A 21,036-nucleotide genomic window follows, 5' to 3' on the forward strand; every position below is an offset into this window, starting at 1 on the left:
TTTTTCACTCTTTCTCATACTTGGATATATACAGATATTATTCTCTTGAAATTCCAAATGCTACAACTAAGGGGTATGGTAGATAAAAGAGCACTGGGCTTGGAGTAAGGAAGAACTAAACTGAAATTTGCCTCTCAAATATTGACTTTTTGCCCCAGGACAAGGCACTCCACCTCTCAGTGGCCTAGGTGGATCTCTAAGACTGAAAGTCCCAGAGAAGCTGCTGACCTACACTGGTAAAGGGAGAGTTCCCTGAACCAAGGAAATCATTGGTCCGGTACTAACTCTATCAGTCTAAATTTTAACCAAGATTACACATTGTATGCAGCATGGATGAATATCACACTACAAAGCATTAATTCATTTTCCACCTTCCCAATACTATCTTCCAGTACCTTTTTTCAAGGAGGGCTTGAAGATTTTATCGTGTTGGTCAACATGGATATTTTTTCAACAAAACTATTTTTAAAGCATATATTCAATTTTTAAATTGACCTTAACACAGAGGAAGTTGTGGTATAAATGGTGATCATGGCAATGCTCTGTAAACTTGACCTAATTTTTAAATTATCTTGTTAATAACAAAGGACTTATCTGCCTGTGGTGCCGCATTTTTAGATAGTTTACTGGGGAATAATTATTTTAAAAGTCATGAAATTTTGAATATTTCTCAGTTAAAATTGGCATATCAATAGAAAAGGATTTGATTAAAGAAGAACTTGAATGGAAAGGTTAAAAGAGATGTTTAAAATTAGCTGTCCAAGAACTGATTGTTGGAAATCAGAAATGGTCTTGACTAGTTGAACATGATTAATATATTGAGTGACAGACCAGTCAAAGTTTGAAGGAAAGAAGATAATGGAATCTCAGATTAGAATAGCCTTCAAAGCAAGCTGACAACACTGTTCATAAAAAAAATAAAGAATTCACATAGAGATTGACATTGGAGTGGGGAATGATGGAGTTATGGAATTTAAGGACTTTTAACAAATTCAGTTGTGTCAGACTATTTGTTACCCAATTTGGGGTATTCTTGGCAAAGATAGTAGAGTCGTTTGCCATTTTCTTCTCCAGCTCGTTTTTTACAGATGAAAAACTAAGGCAAAAAGGGTTGAGTGACTTGCTCCGGGTTACACAGTTGGTAAGTGTGCAAAGTTGGGGATTTGAACTCAAGATGAGTCTTCCTGACTTCAAGTACAGTGCTCTATCCACTGAGCCACCTACATGCCCCATTAACAACAGTATGGTACTTTAATTCGGGGATAAAGTCCTTATTCAAATTTACCCTCAGAGAGAGAGAAAGAGAGAGAAATTTAATAGCTATTTGCAGAATCCTACTAATTCATGTTCATTTTTTGAGATAGATATTATGATTTAGAAATATGTAGTATGTTTTTTATTGAAGAAATAATGCATTACTTTTCTTTAGTCACCACTGAAAACTCCTGATAACATGAATGCAATAGACCCGAAACCCCTATGATCAGTTCTGACGTCATCTTCATGTCATATGAAAACAGACTGTCTGTGCTCTAAACGTGATGGAAGCTAGCACCCATAGGGGTTTTCTTTCCTAATCTTACCTTACCATGTAGATTTGCTTTTGACATCTGTCTAACCAGCAGGTGTCACTATCTGGCAAAGTTTGGAAATTTATAAGGAAACTCCAAGTAAAAGAGAGTCTTTTCTTCTTCCCTCTTCCCACTCATACCTGGGAACTTTCAGGCCATAAAGATCAAGCCTTTCTGGACTTTATCCTCCCCCTGGCTGTATCTCCTGATGACTCATTGCCTCTCTCTGTTGAGCATGCTGGAAGAGAAAAAACAGTAGAGGGAGATAACAAGTTACTGTACTATGCTTCCTTCTCATCATGCTGCCCTGGCTACTGGCCTTCTGGTTTTTAGCCTAAGAGATGGAAGGAAAAGCAAAGAACCAAAATTAATTCTGCTTTGGGAAAACTCATCAAAGTGACTAATTGTCTAAAACACAAAAGTTTCTCATATGTTCGGAAGAGTCAAATTAGGATTTTTAAAGATCCTATTTTAGACAGGGGGACAAGACCCCTTTGTTCCTCTTTCTGTACCAAATCCCAGTTAGTCACCGGCCTCCTCCATTTCAGCCCCTGCATCTATAATTAATAACGTGAATCACAGAGCAGTTATAAAAGGTAATGGTTTTATATAAAAATCAGGAATTAACAACAGCATATTGGAATAGTGAAATCACATGGAAAATGCCTGACTTCACTATCCTTTTGTTCATGTAGGCTTCATCCCAGTCTAACCAATCCTAACTAATCCTTTTACTTAATTGAAGAGCATGGAGACAATAAAGAGAGTGTCTAGGCAGCCTTGGTACTTCAGGATAAGCCGTATGCAAAGTACATGCTGAAGCATCTGTCATACAAACCTTTAGTCCACAGCGCACTATTGAACTGAGCCCCTTTTTGCTCTTCCTGGGAAAAAGAAGGCATTTTCTCAGCTCAGTGCCTTCCCCCAGAGGCACAGCAATCATTTTCACCATCCAGATCTCTTCACCATCTAAATCCCAGGGGTTTTGTTCTGATCTGTAGAATTCCACCTTCTGGCTTGTATTTCTCTATATCCCTGAGGCACTCAGGTTTTACCTACGTTCTGCTTTTACTGATGTAATTTCCTGGTCCAAGAAAAGCTATTTTTTAAAAGAATTTCTAATTTCAAGCAAAGACTGTAGAGTCGGGTTTTTTTTTCTTAATTTTTAAACCGACTTTGACCACACAGTTAGAGAACATCTGCGTGCCTCCTAGTATTTTCGCCAATGATTTATTTTTCATGTGCTGAATTATAGTGTCATCAGTTCATATATTCTGATATATGTGTGTGTATTCACACACATATTCATTTTTCAGTGTGCACTCAGAAAAAAAATGAGAAATCTTGTGGTAATGAATTTTTTACTTTCTTTAGAAACAAAATTATTTAGAAACAAAATGGCTCCCATTTATCATCTTACAAATATGGTAAACTGTGTTCCTGAAAATCCAGTAGCTCAGATTTCATCTTGGCTGAATAAATGGGTGTGGGACTGACCAATAAGAAGACAGATCCCACCTCTCCCTGCCATGACAAATATGACAAATTGGGAGGCATGACACAAACACAGCCCCCTCCCACCTTCACCCTTGTTGACCTACAGTTCTTCACTCTGCTACTCCCGTCTTCCCCCTGCCCACACCCCAAGCAGTCCCAAAACATTGCCTGAGTTTCCTACTTGGCCCTTTATGCATTGGGACAGGGTCTTGCGGGGAGGAAGACTGAAGGAGGGAATGGTTGACTCCTCCAAATGTTTATAATTAGATCTCAGGTATCTGTACCATCTCTGAGAAAATCTCCATCTCTTCCAGCATAGATGTATCTTGCCCCCCTGATAACCTGGCCACAGTGTCAGGTTCCCTTTGGGTTGCCTCTGTACCCAGAGGCAATAAAAGGTGAGAAGGGTCTTCCACACCTAGGTTTTGTTTCTTTTTCTTTTCTTTTTTTTTTGTGGAAGGAAATGATTTTTCAGTTTTGAAATTCACCTGCTCCACTACAGTGATCAAACTAGCTGAATAATTAATCACTAAAACAATCATTACTTAGATTACTTATGCATATACCATAACCTCCAGGATATGTTAAAAAAAATATTGAAACATACTCAATCACATTGACCTCTCTAAAATTATTACTGTTGTTTATAATAATAATTTTAATGATCAAAAAGAGTTTGTTGTTAATAAATAACATTTTAAAATATTCATTTCTTTATATTTTCCTCTAAAATTTCTATTTCATGCATATTTAATCATGTATAAAATATATTAGCACAGTACTACACACATGGTCACATATATATGTATATATACCGTGTTTCCCCGATAATAAGACACTGTCTTATTAATTTTTTTGGAAAGAAAAACACCAGAGGGCTTATTTTCAGGGGAGGGCTTATGTTGTCCTGCCTCAGCTCTCCTCCGCGGCACTGCTCTCAATGGCGCCAGCAAGCAAATCACTGGGGAAGAACAGGATGACGTGCTCACTGCTGCAGCTCTGATTGGATGAAGCTCGGAGCACAGTGTGCATTTCACGGGGGGGGGGGGGGCGGGGGGCGAAAGGGGGGGCCGGTATGTGGGGCGTGTAGCGCAGGGTATCACCTTCACTACAGTAGCAATCTCAATAGGGCTTATTTTCGGGGGAGGGCTTATTTTAGAGGAATCTTACACAGTAAGGGGAGGGCTTATTTTCGGGATAGGTCTTATTATCGGGGAAACACGGTATATGCACATATTATGTAGTGCCTGGCACATAGTGAGAACTTAATAAGTGCTTATTGATTGATTTGTATATTGCAATGCATGAACAAAGATATTTAACAGATAAGTTATATGATCCAGAATGATTGGAAACTCTTTCTCCACTGCTGCATCCTGGACAGAGTTCTAGGATTTTACAAGCCACTCCCTTCTCAACAAATTTCAGTTGGTAGAACAGTCAATTAGTAAATGTTTGTTAAACACCTACTATGTGCCAGTCAGTGTACTCCAATTGGTGCTTTATCTATGCATAAAAACAAACTTCCTTATCCTGGGATTCAAGGCTTTCCAGGATCAGGCCCCAATACAGAGCTTATCTTTCTCTAATAATCTCTCCCTTGGCATTTATATATATATTCATTCTACAGATTCCTCCCAACATGCTATTCTTTTGTTCAGGCTGATACACCTCCTGTTTTTACTGGGCTTATCTAAATCCTATAATGCTTTCTTTTTCAGCAGTACTTTCAGTTTTCCAGATTCTTTCAAATGAATTTCTCCATTTGTTCCTCAAAATAATCTTGTAATATAAACTGATACATTATTATTATCTGCAACATTATTGCTGAGAAATTGAGGATTATAGGGATTATGTGATTTGCCTAAGGTCACACAGTATTCACTGAAGTTTTCTGATTTGTAGCATATTATTCTTTCTATTCCAACATGTTTTATATCTAAGAACTATACTATTCTTTGGAAATCAAGCTTGCCTTTTTCAGTCATTCTTCCAATGGTAACCTCCACCCTCTTTTAAATAACCATAAAATTTATTTCCTGTAGTACTTATTTGACATTTTTCACTTGTTACCTTTTATGCTCTTTTTTTTTTCAAGTTTCTCATGCATATTTATTAATATCTAGAACAATGCCTGGCCCATAGTAAGCATATGATAGGGGTGGGTAGGTGGCACAGTCAATAGAGCACCGACCCTGGACTCAGGAGGACCTGAGTTTAAATACAGCCTCAAGACACTTAACACTTACTAGCCATGTTACTTTGGGTAAGTCGTTTAACCCCAATTGCCCTGCCTTCCCCCTTCAAAAAAAAATATATGAAAAATTTTAATAATGATGTTTGCTGTTGAATTTGTAGATGATTGCTTTTTCTCCATGTTGACCTATTATAATGTAGTTTTAAAGGAAAAACAAAGTTCCTTTCTTTCATATTTCTTTCACATTGAAAAAATAAACACCCTCTCCAAAATCATCTGTCTCTTGTCTGTGCACTTTCACTTCTACTTAGTTTAGATTTCTTGCCATTCCCAAATCACTTGCCTCTCTAGAAAACTACACATTTTCTAATGATTTTGGATTATAGAATCCTAGATTAGAGCCAAAAGGCACTTTAGAGGCCATCAGATACAACTTCATTGTATAGATGAAGAAATTGAGACCTAGGAAGGCTACATGATTCACCCAGGGTGATAAGAGTTAAAAAGTGTTTGAGATAGATTTGCACCCAAGTTGTCCTACCTCCAGATTAGATACCTCATCTACTACAGATCCATAGTGTCTCTCAATGGTCTTATTCTTCCCAAAGCCAACGTTCTGTAGGAATTTTTACTTTTCTCCAAATGACTATTATTAAATATTTCCTTCATATTTAGTGTACAGTTTATATACTGTGTAAGTAAAATTTTTGGCATGGACCATATAAACTGACTATTCAGAGATTTGTTGGCAGTGTTATTGATAAGTGTCTCTTATTTGTAGAACATCAGCAGCTTCAAAGCAGTGGTGTCACTACCAAAAAAAAAATAGAAATTCCAATTTATATGATAATTTCTTTCTGATGACCAAAACAGAGGCAACTCTTTACCTTTACTCTGAATTTATTTGTTCAGTCATTTTTGGTCACATTTGACTCTTTGTGATCCAATTTGGGGTTTTCTTGGCAGAAATAATGGAGTAATTTGCTATTTCCTTCTCCAGCTCATAGAGGCAAACATGGTTAAGTGACTTACCCAGGGTCACACAGCTAATAAATGACTGAGACCAGATTTGAACTCAGGGAGGTGAGTCTTCCAGACTCTAGGCCCAGCACTCTATCTACTTCACCACCGAGCTGTGGGTATAGAAATCTGGTCTAGAATTTTTTCTTCCCTTAAATTTTTAAAATTGGAAGGAACATCTATGACCATCTAGACCAATATTCAAAAGAAGAATGTCCTCAATAAATTGTTAATGCACAAGCATTAAGTGCCCTTATGAGTCCTATAGTGTACTGGGGGAGGGAGGGAGGGGAGATAGATTTAAAAATCTGAGTCCATCTGTGCCCTAAATGACCTTATTTTTTCTGAGGAGTCTGATACATAGATAAGTAGATATAAAACCAAAGTCTGGGGTGGGGGCAGGGTGGAGCTGTGATCTAGCCCTAGGATCAGGAAGGACTTTGTGTAGAAAGTTATACTTCCAAGCTGATCTTCAAAGGGTGCTAGAGATTCTAAGAATCAGGTGAGTTTGCCTTGGGAGCAAGATTTTGCCAAGAAACTGAGCTGAAGAGTTAGGAGATAGAATATGGTGTAGTCAGAACAAGGAGCAGGTTAGTTTGCCTGGAAGGGAACATAAGAAATTTCATCCTATATTTAGTATTCCTACCAAATTGAGAGGCAACTAGGTGGCCCTGTGGATAGAGTGCCAGCCCTGGAATCAGGAAGACTCATCTTCCTGAGTTCAAGTCTGGTCACAGATACTTACTAGTTCTATGTGTCCCTGAGCAAGTCACTTGACTTTGCCTCAGTTCCCTCATCTGAAACATGAACTGGAGAAGAAAATGGCAAGCTGCTCAAGTATCTTTGTCAAGAAAACCCCAAATGGGTTCATGAAGAGTCGGACATGACTAAAAATAACTATACAACATCCACCACCAAATAGAACCCTGCAAAGTATTATGTGCCTGGTGATGAGCAAATACTAATTTATAGAGTGGATCTGATCTGGGAATGTACATACTTCAAACAAAAGAAGCAGTATAGTCTGATGGAATGAGGACCATACTTGGAGCCCAAACTCTTTTCGTTTCTATCTGTGTAATCTTGGACAAATGACTTACATCTGGGTCTCAGTGTCTTTATATAAAAATGAGCATGGCATACCTGTGCAATTTGCCTCACAGGACTATGGCAAGGGGGTGTGGGTCCATGATATGATTTAGACAAAATGATTTTATACAGAGTGATTTATAAGCTGCTAAATACTAAATCAGTATCACTTGTCATTTAAAATTTTCATGTTTGTGGCCTCTACCTTTTGCTGAGACAAAGCAAGCTCAGTTTTGTAAAGATTGCTTGTCTTTAATACAGCTCTTCTCTCTCATGAAGATTTTACCTTATAATTAGCACCAATTCTGATCAAACAACAGTGAAGAAACTAAAATTAAATGTCAGTATTACAGAAATTAGAGAGATTCATTAGTTTACAATAACATAAAAGACCTAGCTACAAAGCTCACTCCAATAATTCCAACTGAGGTTACCTTGTCTTTGTGGACTTGAATTTGGCTTTTGAGTCATTATCAGAGATTTGTCTTTTAATTAAAATCTCCATGCCTTTACTCAATTCATTCATTAATTCAAACATACATCCAAGGCACTAGTTATTTTGTTTTGTGATTTATTCAAATCTTTTTCATCAGATAAGTTTGAAGTAAGAGATTGGAAAGTGCTGTTAAAATTTCAACCCTTCATTTACTCTTGCACTGTCCAAAGTCTGCAGCACAAATGGAAGATCAAAAAGTTTGAGACTTGAGCTATAAGAAAGACTTTTTGTGGTGATGAGGCCTCATGTAATGATTATAACCATAAGTCTCATCCATGTTAAACAGGAAGGACATAGCTGGTAGGGAAAACTAGACTGTTTTGAAATAAGTACCTGTATAGATCTTTAAAACTCGCATAGCTCCCATTTATACAGAACTTTAAGGTTTATGAAGTGCCTTCCTCATAATGTCCCCATAAGGTAGATAGCACAATAATTTGAGATCCCTTCCAATGCTTGGTCTGAGATTTCATTATGTTGCATGGGTACTGACGAAATGGTAATATTTTAACATGAATATGGTATGTAGTTTCCTCTTATTTCCTTTTATTTATATAAAAGATATAAAAGCATTTTGCAAGTACAAAGCAAGACTATTGCCAAGTTTGGAATTTTAAAAGGTTTAAGAGACATAATTTCTGGGCAATTTAATCATTTTATTAATAACACCAGCATTTTAATAAAAGGATGGTCATTTGGTTGGCTCTCTCTTAGAGCAAAGGAAATCATGGTGGCAGACCCATGGCTTCTGTGCCCTTTTGGAAGAGGAGTATTCCTGAAGATGGAATACCCTGATTGGTTACTAATTAATGAAAGAACCAATGTTACAAAGAGAGGCTGGACCTGAACTTTGGTTATGTTATCTATTTCTAAATTACCCCAGCTTTGATCAATCTGTTCAAAGAATTTATTCCCTGCCCAAGTCAGAGCAGAATACAATGGCTGCCCCACCTTGGTGCAAGGTATTTTTATATAGAAACAAAATAGACCCCACATTTTATTGTTGTACCTCCTGTCAATTCTTGTTAGACATGTTGAATACTAAATGTATAGATGAAGGGTACTTAGAGAGTTTCTGGTCTTCAGTTTCCTAAACCCTTTTTTTATCAGTGATGAAACTGGAAGCACAGAGGGGTTGAATGACTGGATCAAAGGTTGAGATTTGAACCCTAGGGTGCCTCTATGATCTTTTCTCTGCCACACCACCCTCAGCTTTCACTGGGAAGCAGAGAAGGGGAAAGAAAGTCTTCTAATTTGCATAGACCTATAATGAAACATTTTTTCACCTAGGCAAAAATGTTGTGTGTATGTGTTAGTATCACCATGAAAGGGAGCAGTCAAGCTCTAAGAGAGCTTAGACCTGGTAGCAGGACCTGGGAGGGGGAAGTGTTAAGGAACGAGGATGCAGATTTCCATGTAGTAGAAGCACCTCCCCACCCCCAGCTCCATGTTAGCACTGGGTTGCAATGTTCTATTGACCACTATACTGAATTTGTAAAGGGAATATGGATGGCTTCTTTGTGATAGGTATTAAACTGATTTCCCTAAACAGATACTGTCTGTATATAAAGGGCAATTTTATTACAGAAAGTCATGTGATTATGGTCTACTGATACCAGCTAAATTCTGAAATGGAATTTTAAAAACATTCAACATTATGCTATACTATAGCAATGATAGCATCATAAAGTGATAGAACATGAATGATAATGCTTGAGGGGGATTGTTCTTGAAAGATGTGCCACAGAATTAATTTTATTTGCTCCATGTACCTAGGAGCAAAAGTCTTCTTTTTTATTTTTTTATTATTTATTATTATATTATTTATTCAGAGAATAGATATAGTGACTGTTTCAAGCAAACTGAAACCAAATTCCTGGCATAGGAAGTTATGTTTAATATTAAAATTAAAAGAATTAAATTAAAATAAATTATATAAGAATAATTTAAAATTGACATATAGTGAACTGGCAGTTGAATTAATTTTTTTTGGTTACCCCCACCAAATTTGTATTTTATTTTCATTCCTCTTTTCTCCATAATTGTTTACAGGTCTGATTCTAGTAAGAATTTTGATGTATGTAATTCCCTTGAACACCCACTCCTTCCATTACTCTTCCCTAGATTCCCAGGCCATGGTTGAGGCCTCCTAAGTTCTAAACTTTGCCTGGAAAGAGCTAATAGTCTTATGTAACATTTGTTCCTTCAAGGTCCTGGTTGCTAGTAGGTAACCGATGCCATACACTAATCCGTGATAAAGTATTGATGCATTTGAATCTTAATTGGGTATTTCTGGAAAGCTATTGTGGTTTAATTACTAGAGACAAAAATAATTCCCATTTATATAGTGAAATCACTTAGTGGTAACCTCTAAGGTCCCTTCCAGTTCTAAAATTCTGTGGTTCTATGACTACAAATAGAAGTCAGGGGAAATATTCCTATTCAAATAGACTTTTCGGAACCTCTAAAGTGTCTCTAATATTTTTATGCCCATGTATAACTCTGTTCTTTTAATATAGCAATGTGAGTATACATATGTTATGACGGAAATAGCCAATTTTCAGAGAGAGAGAAACATACAGGACCATTTAAAGACCATTATAATTATTCATTCTGAATTAAAAAAAAAAATAGAACAAATCACAGGCTCTTAAGAGAAGGAAAAGACAGAATGCCAATTAATCAAACATACTTGATCCTTCTCTAGCATCACCAATGAGCGGTAATACATCCTCTTCCAAAATACATCCAGTGAAGCGAAAAGAACTACCTTCCAAGGCAACCCATTCCATTCTGGAATAGCTCCAATAATCAGGAACATTTCTTTATATCCAGCTTAAACCTGCCTCTATAAATCCTGTCCATTTCTTGTAAGTCTAGTCCTCTGAGGCCTTGAAAAACGGGGATAATCCCCTTTTCATGACAGCTTTTCAAGTATTTGCAGTCAGCTATCACATCCTCTCTCTGTTTTTTTTTCTTCTTTATGTAAAATATATCCTTCTTTCTTTCAACTGATCTTCTTATGGCATGCTATCCTATTCTCTCAACATGTTTATTGTCATCTTCTGGACATAGGGTCAAAGATCATCTAATTCAGTCTCTTCATTTTATAGATGGAGAACTGAGATTGACAGAGATTTAGAGACTTGCCCCGGTCACTTAATAATTAAACGGTGGAGCTGTGGCTTTTTGGATTCCAACTTTAGTGGGCTTTATTTGTTTGTATTATGCTGAACCACACACATGGTCTACCTCATCTATGTCTTACCTAAAATTTGGTGCTCACAATGACATGTGGTATTTTAGATAAGGCCTGAACGGGACATGGTATATTGGAGTCATTACCTCTCTTTCTGTTGAAAATATCTGTTCTTAATGTTGCCTAAGATTGCATTGGATTTTCTGTTTATGTGAATATATTTTGAGATTATACTTGAATTTTTAAAAATCCACAATTCACATCTTTTTTTTCTTTTTTTACACATGAACCATTATTTCTTTATCATGTATTCTAGATCGGGGCTAGCAACCTGTGGCCTTGAGTTTGCATGTAGCCTTCTAGGTCCTCAAGTGCAGCCCTTTGACTGAATTCAAATTTCACAGAACAAATTGTTTGGATTCAGTCAAAGGAACTCACTTGAAGAACTAGAGGGCTACATCTGGCCTCAAGGCTACAGGGTCCCCATCCCTGTTCTAGATATTTATTAATCATCTCCTGTGTCCAAGGCATTTGCTGGGTGCTAGGGATGCAAAGATGGATACGTTTCATAATGCTAGCACTCAAGGAGCTTTCTTTTTCTTTCAGTGCAGTTCAAGTCAACAAGAACTTACTAAATCTGTACAGTGTGCAAGGCTACATGAGGTTGTTTAAATCATTTTATTTCTCATCATGAATAATATTGTAGATTTAATATATAAAGTATTCTTATTTTTAGTATTTCATAGTATTTTAGGTGAGTCTGGGTAATTCACCAAATGTCTCAATGCTTTAGCCATCTAAGACTATAAGGAAGGAAGAGAGAAAAATAGTTAGAAAGGAAGGGAAATGAAAGGGGAAAGGAAGGGGAAGAGGAAGGAAAGGATAAGGGAAATGAAAATTTATAAGGGACATATAGAAAGATTGCCTAGTAGTAGTGAGGAATCAATTAAGATTGTGTAAAATAAACTTCTAATAGATGCAGTCAGAATGGTTGCATTATTGTCTTAAACTATTTTAAGGAAGTAGTACATATGTAGGAGTGAAGCAAAACATTTTGGGAGCCATGCAAGGCTGAGATTTAGAGAATGCAATTGACAATTTGATAAAGAGGCTGGGGTAGGAAGAAGTAGACAGTGTAAAGTTGAACTGTGACCAAAATCGGCCAAGATAGGGAAGAGAGAAGAGAGAATGAATTGAAAGGAGGTTTTTTTTTTCTCTCATAGAAAGAGGTTTTTCTTTTATCCAGAACTCCTAAAGTATTAGTTGTGCTGTGCAGATCCAAAAATGTTAAGAGAGTCAGGCTTGGTTATGTTGTTAGATATAATTTCAGCTTCACAGGTTAAATGTAACTGCAACTAATTTATGATGAAAAGTTAATTCTAATCATCAAGTTTGTTTTCTAATTCAAACTCCCTTACTGTTTGATTACAGTCTTCCACATTTTCCTTTTCCCAATAATTCCAACAACAGTGCCAGTGTTACCAGTGTAAGAATAGATGAGTGTCATCAAACAATGCTGAAACTCGCAGGTTTGAGGATTAAAAAACTGAACTCAGCAGCAGCAATAATAGTAATAGTGAAAGCTGTAGTAGAAGTAATCAACATTCCTATTATGAAAGGCAAAATGAACCTAGAGAATATACCATTGAAAGAAATACTTTTTAAAAACAATAACAATATGAATATAATAATAGCAAGCATAGATTATTGAAAATTAGCACTTTTGGAATTATTACTTCATTTTTGTCCTTAAGAGAATTTCAGCTTTGTATTTACCAATCTGAAAATAGCGCTTCTACTCAGAAATACATACATACATGCAGTCATCCATATATACACATAAGCATATATATATATACAAGATGACAGTATTTATAGACTTTATACGTGTGTGCACACAAATGTATATATTCCAAACACAGTGTGATGAAATAGAACAAACATAACATTGAAATGAAATGTGCCTGGGATATTTAGGGATATAAACCCTTTCATGCTTCTGCTTACATGATCTGTTTTTACATCTTTAACTTTTGTTAATCACTGAAATACAAGATATCCCAAAAAGTCTCAGTATGGTTTTAAGCCATTGAAGCTTAAAATTGCACTGAGACTGTTGGGACACCCTGGATCACATTCCAAGAACGGTATTCTATTCTTCAGTAGGAGAAAGTCAAAACATGCTGAGTTTTTTCACCCCTCAGGGTGAAAAAAAATTTGTTGGTGTTCAGAAAATAACACATTTTCTCTCAAATGTCATTTTCTACAAATCTGAACTATACTGATTTTTTTTCAGATTTATATGAAAAAAAATTGAACATGTTGGATGATTTATAGCAGGTTATTTTAAAGTTAACAGCAGAATAGACCCAAAAGGATCACCACATATGGTATATAGAGGCAGGAAATCCAATTGAGCAATGAGTTTGTTTGTATCAGGACATACAGTTCTTTCATCTACAGTGTTCACATTGTAGTTATAATAAAGAGTCTCTTACATTATATTTATTGAAGTACTGTCTCATTTCCCTTCTAGATTGTGACACGGTGCCTTCCTTGCACACAGTAGGAGTTTTCCAGTAGTTTTTGAGTTGCATTGAATAGAATGCAACAGAAAGCACTACCATAGCAGGGGCTAGGACTTTGTGCCGCTAATGATTGGAACACAAGAAATATTTGATAAATGCTTAGTGATTAGTGATGAATTGGATAAATCAGAGCATATATAATCAGATTTGAAGTTTTTAGAAAAAGAAAAATCTCTTTAAAAAATCACAATTTTTCTAGTAGTATACTATGCCATGCCACAATTGTTGTCTTCTTTCATGTATTTTAACTAAACATTTTGTATTTATGGTTTTGGTCTTGGAATAATTTTAAAAACCAACCTGGGTAGATTTTTATTATAACAATTAGAATATTAGAATAATAAAATCCAGGGAATAAAGTTGAAACACAGGGCATAGAAAGACTCAAGAAGTCAAACAAGATGCAACAACTTTGTCAAAATAAATTTGTAGGACCTTGTCAATGAAGTCAGAGAACCTGGGTTCAGATCCTAACTTTGACACTTTACCTCTGTGGCCTTAGCTAATTGACTTAATCTCCCTAGGCCTGTAATGCCAAGCAAAGGCAAATTCCCAAGGTTCAAAATACCAGCATAGCTGCTCTCCATTTTATTTAGTGACAAATTAAGAACAGAGAAAATCAAAATATAACGTAATTCAAAATACAGCATTCACCAAGTGTAATTCAATCAAGTACTATTCTACCCCTGGACATTACATTCATGTAATCAATTACAAAGTCCCTCTTCTAAATACTTCTCCACTCCTAGGCAGTACACTCATTTAGTCAACCACAAAGCCCCTCTTCTCAAATGGAGATTAGTTTCCAATCATAAGTACATACATTTGGTCAATCACAGAGCACAAAAAAGTCAAAAGTTTCCCACCCTTGGATTACAACTGAATAGGCCATCTACCCCCAAAGTTACAACAAGCTTAAGCACAGCATTAATACCCAAAGAGAGGTCTTTTCTTGATCTTGACCCAAGGCAAGTTCTCAGCAATATTTGTTCCTGGGGAGACAAAGCTTAGCAAGGCCACAAGATACATTGCCAGTGTCTTCATTAATTCATTCTCTGTCTGCAGAACAGTCCTGGGACCCCTGAAAACATTAGCAAAACCCTCTTCAGGGATTTCTGTAAACATACAATAAGAAAATCCTTCTTCAGGGCTTCTGAACCAACAGCAAGGCTCCAGAACCTCTGCAACAACAGCATTGGCCTTCACCAGTGGGTGCAATTCACTTTCTGTCTGCAGGACAGTCTCAGGAGCTCTGAACCAACAGCCAGGTTCCAGAACCTCTGCAACAACAGCACTGTCCTTCACCAGTGCACAAATCTGGCAAAACAACATCAAAACGGACAAAGTACCATCATAACAGCCATGTTTCCTCAGTCCTTGGCAGCTCTGGGTGGCAGCTCTCAAAAGTCCTGGGCAATTCAAACTGGCCCTCAGCTATCCTCTCTGTCTCTTTCTGCATCCAAGATGCTGCTTCCAAAAAATTTCTTCTGCCTCCCTCTTTGCTTGGGTCTCTCTAAATTTATGTCACCAGCTCCTCCCAGTGCAGCACTCTTTTCACATCAAGTCCATCCCACAAGTGGGATTCACAAGCTCTGGGTTTTAACACAGTCAATCCAAAAACCAACCTAATACAAGGGATCTTTAAATTCCATTACTATTACAAGGCCTCAGTTTCCTCATCTGTAAAATGAGATAGTTGAACTAGTTCGGCCCAGGTATCTCTTCCAGCTCTAAATTGATTCTGTAAGCCTTGTATGTGAAGAAATTTTGAGGTTAATAAGACAATAGAGTAGAAGAATATCCAAGGAATAAGAAAATGAAAATTGCCATAGTCTTTTGTCTATAAGAATCTTACTATTAATCTTGGGGGAAATGAACACTCATAGAATACATTTAATGTGAATTAAATGGGATGATTATTAAGTACCTGTTGTTGTTCAGTCATATCTGAGTCTATATGGCACCACGGACAATGGATTCTCTTGGCAAACACACTGGGGTGATGTGCCATTTTCTTCTCTTGTGAATTAAGGCAAACAGAGGTTAATGACTTACCCAGGGTCAAAGAGCTAGTAAATGCCTCAGGCTGGATTTGAACTCAGGGCTTCCTGACTCCAAGCTCAGCACTCTATCCACTGAACCACCAAGCTGCCTCTGATTAAGTACCTAGAAGCAGCCAATATGGCATGAGAAATTTGAAAGGTAGCATTGTTTCTCTTTAGGGAAGGGAGGGAGAAAGACTCACTGGGGGAGGCAACAGCTAAACTGAACCTTGAAGAAAGGATTGCAACAGAAAGAGATGAAGTGTAATTCCATACCAGGAATTGAGCAAATGTATGGAAATGCACAAAGAGAGAATTACACTGGAGGATAAGTAGTCAAGTTTGAATGGAACATTGAGAGAGTAAAAGAGGAGCAGCATGAGATTAGAAAGTTGGGGTGAAACTAGACTGTGGAAGGTCTTGAATTTTAGTGAAAGGTGCACTCTCAAGCATTCTCTGTCTGCCAAGGACAGACCTGATAAGGTATTCCTCAGTGTTCCAGAGAAGCACCCTGAGGAGCCCAATGTCTCTTCTCTACTGCCATCACCTTGTTCTTATCTTAAAAAAAATTTAAAAAGAATGACATAATGCTAAAAGACTATTTTAGTGAAAGCAGAGTGGATTTGAGGTTTCCAGTTTAGATTAGGAGAGAAATGTTGGCATCCTTAATGTAAATCAGGAAGTTAGGAAGAGAAGCAGTTTTGAAGGGGAAAAATGATGTAATTGGTTTGGGAGATGTCAAATTTGAGGTGTCTGTGATTTGTTCCCAAAACAGTTGGAAATATGAGATATGAGGTCAGGATTCTTATTCTCTCTCCCTGCCCCTCTCTCTCTCCCCACTCTATCCATATTCTCTCTCTCCCTCTCCCTCCCCTCTCTTTTTCCCTCCATTCTCTGCCTCCTTCTCCTCATCCTCCACCTCCCTTCCTCCCCCCCCCCCTCCTAGTGCTGCCATCAGGAACTACATAGAATAAGTCTAAGGTCTCTCCTATAGAATGGCCCTCCAAATGTATGAAGCTTCTATCCAAACTAAATGCCCTAAGTTCCTTTAGCCAGTCCTTTTTTCGCATTAGGTAATAACTAAATACAGGATCAAGAAAACAATTTAATTCTTTTAAAAGTTGAAATAGAATTTTAATCGAATTCATCAAAATCTTGTCATATCATATATAAATGAAATACTATATTAATCTTATTTGTAGGTGTAATATCCTGATTTCACATGTTAGTCAAAGCTCTGCATGGTTAATTTCCATCTGTAGCAATAACCAAAAACATCCACTTTTGTAGAAAATAATTCATTGAAAGACTATTTGACTGGTTTCCTGCTTAGCCCAACTGTTTTATACCATGCACAAACATTTTTCTTTGTCTTTTTTTCTTTTATTATGAATTTATTGCTGTTGATTTTACAGTTTGATTACAGTTATTTTGAATAACTGCAATAATTGCTTTTAAATAAAATTAAATGAAAGCAGGAAGATGTAGCTCCTTTTTAACTTTTTATGAGAATTATGAAGTTAGCTGGCCCTGACTCTAAACTGAAAGAGAATGCTACCATTTTTGATCTAGTAAGAAACAATTTGATCTCTTTTTTGGGGAGGAGTTAATTTCCATCTTAACCATCATCTTCAAAAAAGCACATTAAGGGAGTATGGCACATATGTAGTATGTGTAATGTAATGCCAAAAGAAAGGCAACTTCCCAGGTTCAAAATACCAGCATAGGTGCTCTCTATTTTATTCAGTGACAAACCAAGAACAGAGAAGATCAAAACATGACATCATTCCAAATTACAGCATTTACTAAGTGTGATTAAATAATCTCCAAGGACTACCCCACCCCAGGACCTTCCAATCATTCAATCAATTACAAAGTCCCTGTTCTAAATACTACTCCACCCCTAGGCTATACCTTAATTAAGTCCACCACAAAACCCCTCTTCTCAAATGGAGATTAGTTTCCAAACATAGGTAAAGTACCTTCATTTGTCAATCACAGAGCACAATAAGGTCAAAAGTTCCCCACCCCCTGGATCACAATTGAATCTACCCCAGAGTTACATCAAGTTTAAACACAGCACTTAATACCCAAATGGAGGTCTTTTCTTCATCTTGACAGGAGGCAAGTTCTCAGCAATCTTAGTTCCTGGAGAGACAAGGCTTAGCAAGGCCATAAGATACATTGCCAGTCCCTTCATGAATTTATCCTCTGTCTGTAGAACAGCCCTAGAACCCCTGAACACATTAGCAAAGCCCTCTCCCAGGATTTCTGTAAACATACAACAAGAAAATCCTTCTTCAGGGCTTCTGAACCAACAGAAAGGCTCCCAGACTCCTGCAACAACAGCACTGTCCTTCACCAGTGGACAGTATTCATTCTGTCTGCAGGACAGTCTCCAGACCCCTGCAACAACAGTACTGTCCTTCACCAGTGGACAGTATTCATTCTGTCTGCAGGACAGTCTCCAGACCCCTGCAACAACAGCACTGTCCTTCACCAGTGGACAGTATTCATTCTGTCTGCAGGACAGTCTCCAGACCCCTGCAACAACAGCACTGTCCCTCACCAGTGGACAGTATTCACTTTCTGTCTGCAGGACAGTCTCAGGGTTTCTTAGCGAACAGCCAGGTTCCAGGACTTCTTCAACAAAAGGACTGTCTTTCACCAGTGGACAAATCTGGCAAAACAACATCAAAACAGACAGACAAAGTACCAGCAAAACAGCCATGTCTCCTCAGTCCTTGGCAGCTCAGGGGAGCAGGTCTCAAAAGTCCAGGGCAATTCAAAGCGGCCACCAGCAATTCTCTTAGTCTCTCTCTCTCTCCATGAGGTGCTGCTTCCAAAAAGATCTTCCGCCTCTCTCTAGTGTCTCTCCAAATCTACATCACCAGCTCCTCCCAGTTCAGGACTTTCTTTTCACATCAACAAGCCCATCCCACAGGTGGGATTAACAAACTCTGGGTTTTAACACAATCAATTTGAAAACCAAGCCAATACAGGGGAATCTTTAATTGCCATTACTATCACAGTATGTACATCTGAACATCAATATCAATATGAATGACTTTAGTTACTTGGGTCTTATCAATTTCTTCGATCCAGGTTCACTCTGGCCAGAAAGACCTCCTGGAGAAAGCAGTGAATTTTATTTTAAAGAAGATGAAAGTATTTTAGTCTCCCCCTGGTTTCTATATCAATTGTAATCAGAAAAAAAGATGGTGTGGATAGACCTTTATTCTTTCCCTCAAAGTATCTAGTAATAGGAAAGAGAATCATGTGTGTATATGTGTGTGTGCATATATGTGTGTGTATAAAACTGAGATGAAAATATTGCCTCTATTCTCCTTTCACTTAGTTAAATATGATTAACATGTAAGAGGACATATGGAGCAGTGAAAGAACCCTGGGATTTGGAGATTCTGTTCCCCATGTGTTACTTACTAGCTGTTTGATCTTGACCAATTTGCTTTATCTCTCTGGGCCACAGTTTTCTCATTTATAAAATGTAAGAGTTGGACTTAGTTAGATGATATTGAGGCTGGTCCCTTCTAGCTGTGAATCTTACAGTGTTTTGTTTTGTTTTGCTAATGGAAAGCCCATGAGTATTGAAGGTCTCCTAGGTTTATAAGACTTTAATAAACTCTGAAATATATGAGTTTATTTTTACATTAAAAATGAAACCATCTTCAGATTACAGATTTTTTTTGGTCTCCTAAAGGTTGTTATGGTTAGGGTTTAACAAGACCTAACATTGTCTTTCTTATTTATTTTCTTCACACTTTCAGCTCATCAATATTTGGGGGAATATGAGTTGAGATACTGAAATAAGGATTCCCAAAGAGGTCAGTCTCACTTCCCAGTCAAATTGGAGGCAGCATGATTCAGTGGAAAGCGTATATTACTTATATCTGTCCCCTTCTATTCACATTACACTCTCCTCTCCTAATAATCACCTCTTAATTGACTTCCCTAACTCAAGTCTCCTTTCACTACAATCCATCTTCCACACTGCTGCTAAAGTGACTTCCCCAAAATACTGGCCTGATATGATCCTTCATTTCTCAGAAAATTGCATGGCTTTCTATTACCCTTAGTTCTAATATAAACCCTTAGTTGACATTTTACAGCTTTCATGACCTAGCTCCAATTTACCTTTGCAGCATCATTACACAATAGGCCCCTTTGAGCATTCTGTGGAACTGGCCTTCTTGTTGTCCCTAATATGTGATGCTCCATTCTCATCTCTATGCCTTTGCATGGTGTATCCCCCTCTGCTTAGAATGTGCTCTATCCTCGCCTCTACTCCCTAGAATCTCCATTCTTCTTTAGTATTCATCAAAAGTCACCTATGTAAGGCCTTTCCAGTTGCCGTTGCTCTTCTCTCCCCTCCCCTCAGACAAACCATCATGGATCAATTTTGCATGTATGTTTATGTCTATGAAAGGGGATTTTGACAGGGTGGTCCATGTGTAACCTGCTGTTTCTGCATTATGTTACATTCATAAGGTGCCTTATACTTTTTGTTGACTTATGGCTTATTTCTTTATTAATTCTTACATCTTGTTCTAAGGCAGTCAAGGGATATGTTCCAATATTTCCTTATAAGTTACTAGAAATGTATGATGCATTTTATCAATTGATTAATTAGCTTCAAGACCCCTTCCTAGTTTGTAAATAAAACTCTTTTACTATAAATTTTCACTGCGTTTTCTCTCTCACACATGCTGAAACCTCCCAGTCCCATAGATTTAGATATCAGTGTTACTGTTTATGTAAGTTATCATAGTGGTAATTATTCTTAATTAACATAATTATAATAATGATAAAAATAAGGAAATATTTGCAGGATAGTGATGGTGACTAAGGTTCAGAGACAGATTCACCCCTGTACTCTTCAAAAGCAAGAGGAGACATATTATTGTCACTAACTTTGCTTCAACTTTTGAAAACAGTTATTTTAGAATAGTAATTCAAGTCACTAAGGAGTTCTTTTAATATACTGTCTCTTTACAAAATCAGAATTAAATCTAGCTTACTCAGAATATCCCTGCAGACTTTTTCCTTAACAATTGGCTCAGTATCTCACAAAAGAAGTGCACCTAGTTTTCTCCCTCTGTGCCTCACACAGTCTCTCTTACCTTGACAATTAACTGGCTTTAGAATTATGATTACAGTTGCAACTCCTGAAGAGTCTATTCTTTTCTCTCCTAAAGATACAGTAATACCCAATGTACTCATCTCTGTGGGAGTACTATTGAAGCTGGGGTTTTACCAATATATGTGCAGTGGTATTGACATTAACTTGGACAAAGTAAAATAAATGAAGGTTTTGTC

The 21,036-nt window shown here is 37.3% G+C and overlaps 1 protein-coding gene across 1 annotated transcript in view; it reads left to right on the forward strand.

Moving 5' to 3' along the window:
* LOC138175974 (voltage-dependent calcium channel subunit alpha-2/delta-1) overlaps positions 1 to 21,036 on the forward strand; it is a 429,565-nt gene that overhangs the window by 210,047 nt on the left and 198,482 nt on the right. The window lies entirely within an intron of this gene.

The sequence above is a fragment of the Petaurus breviceps genome, unplaced genomic scaffold, assembly GCF_028583685.1.
Source record: "Petaurus breviceps papuanus isolate PSGF00001 unplaced genomic scaffold, PetGlider_PUasm1.0 80, whole genome shotgun sequence".
Taxonomy (NCBI): Eukaryota; Metazoa; Chordata; class Mammalia; order Diprotodontia; family Petauridae; genus Petaurus; species Petaurus breviceps.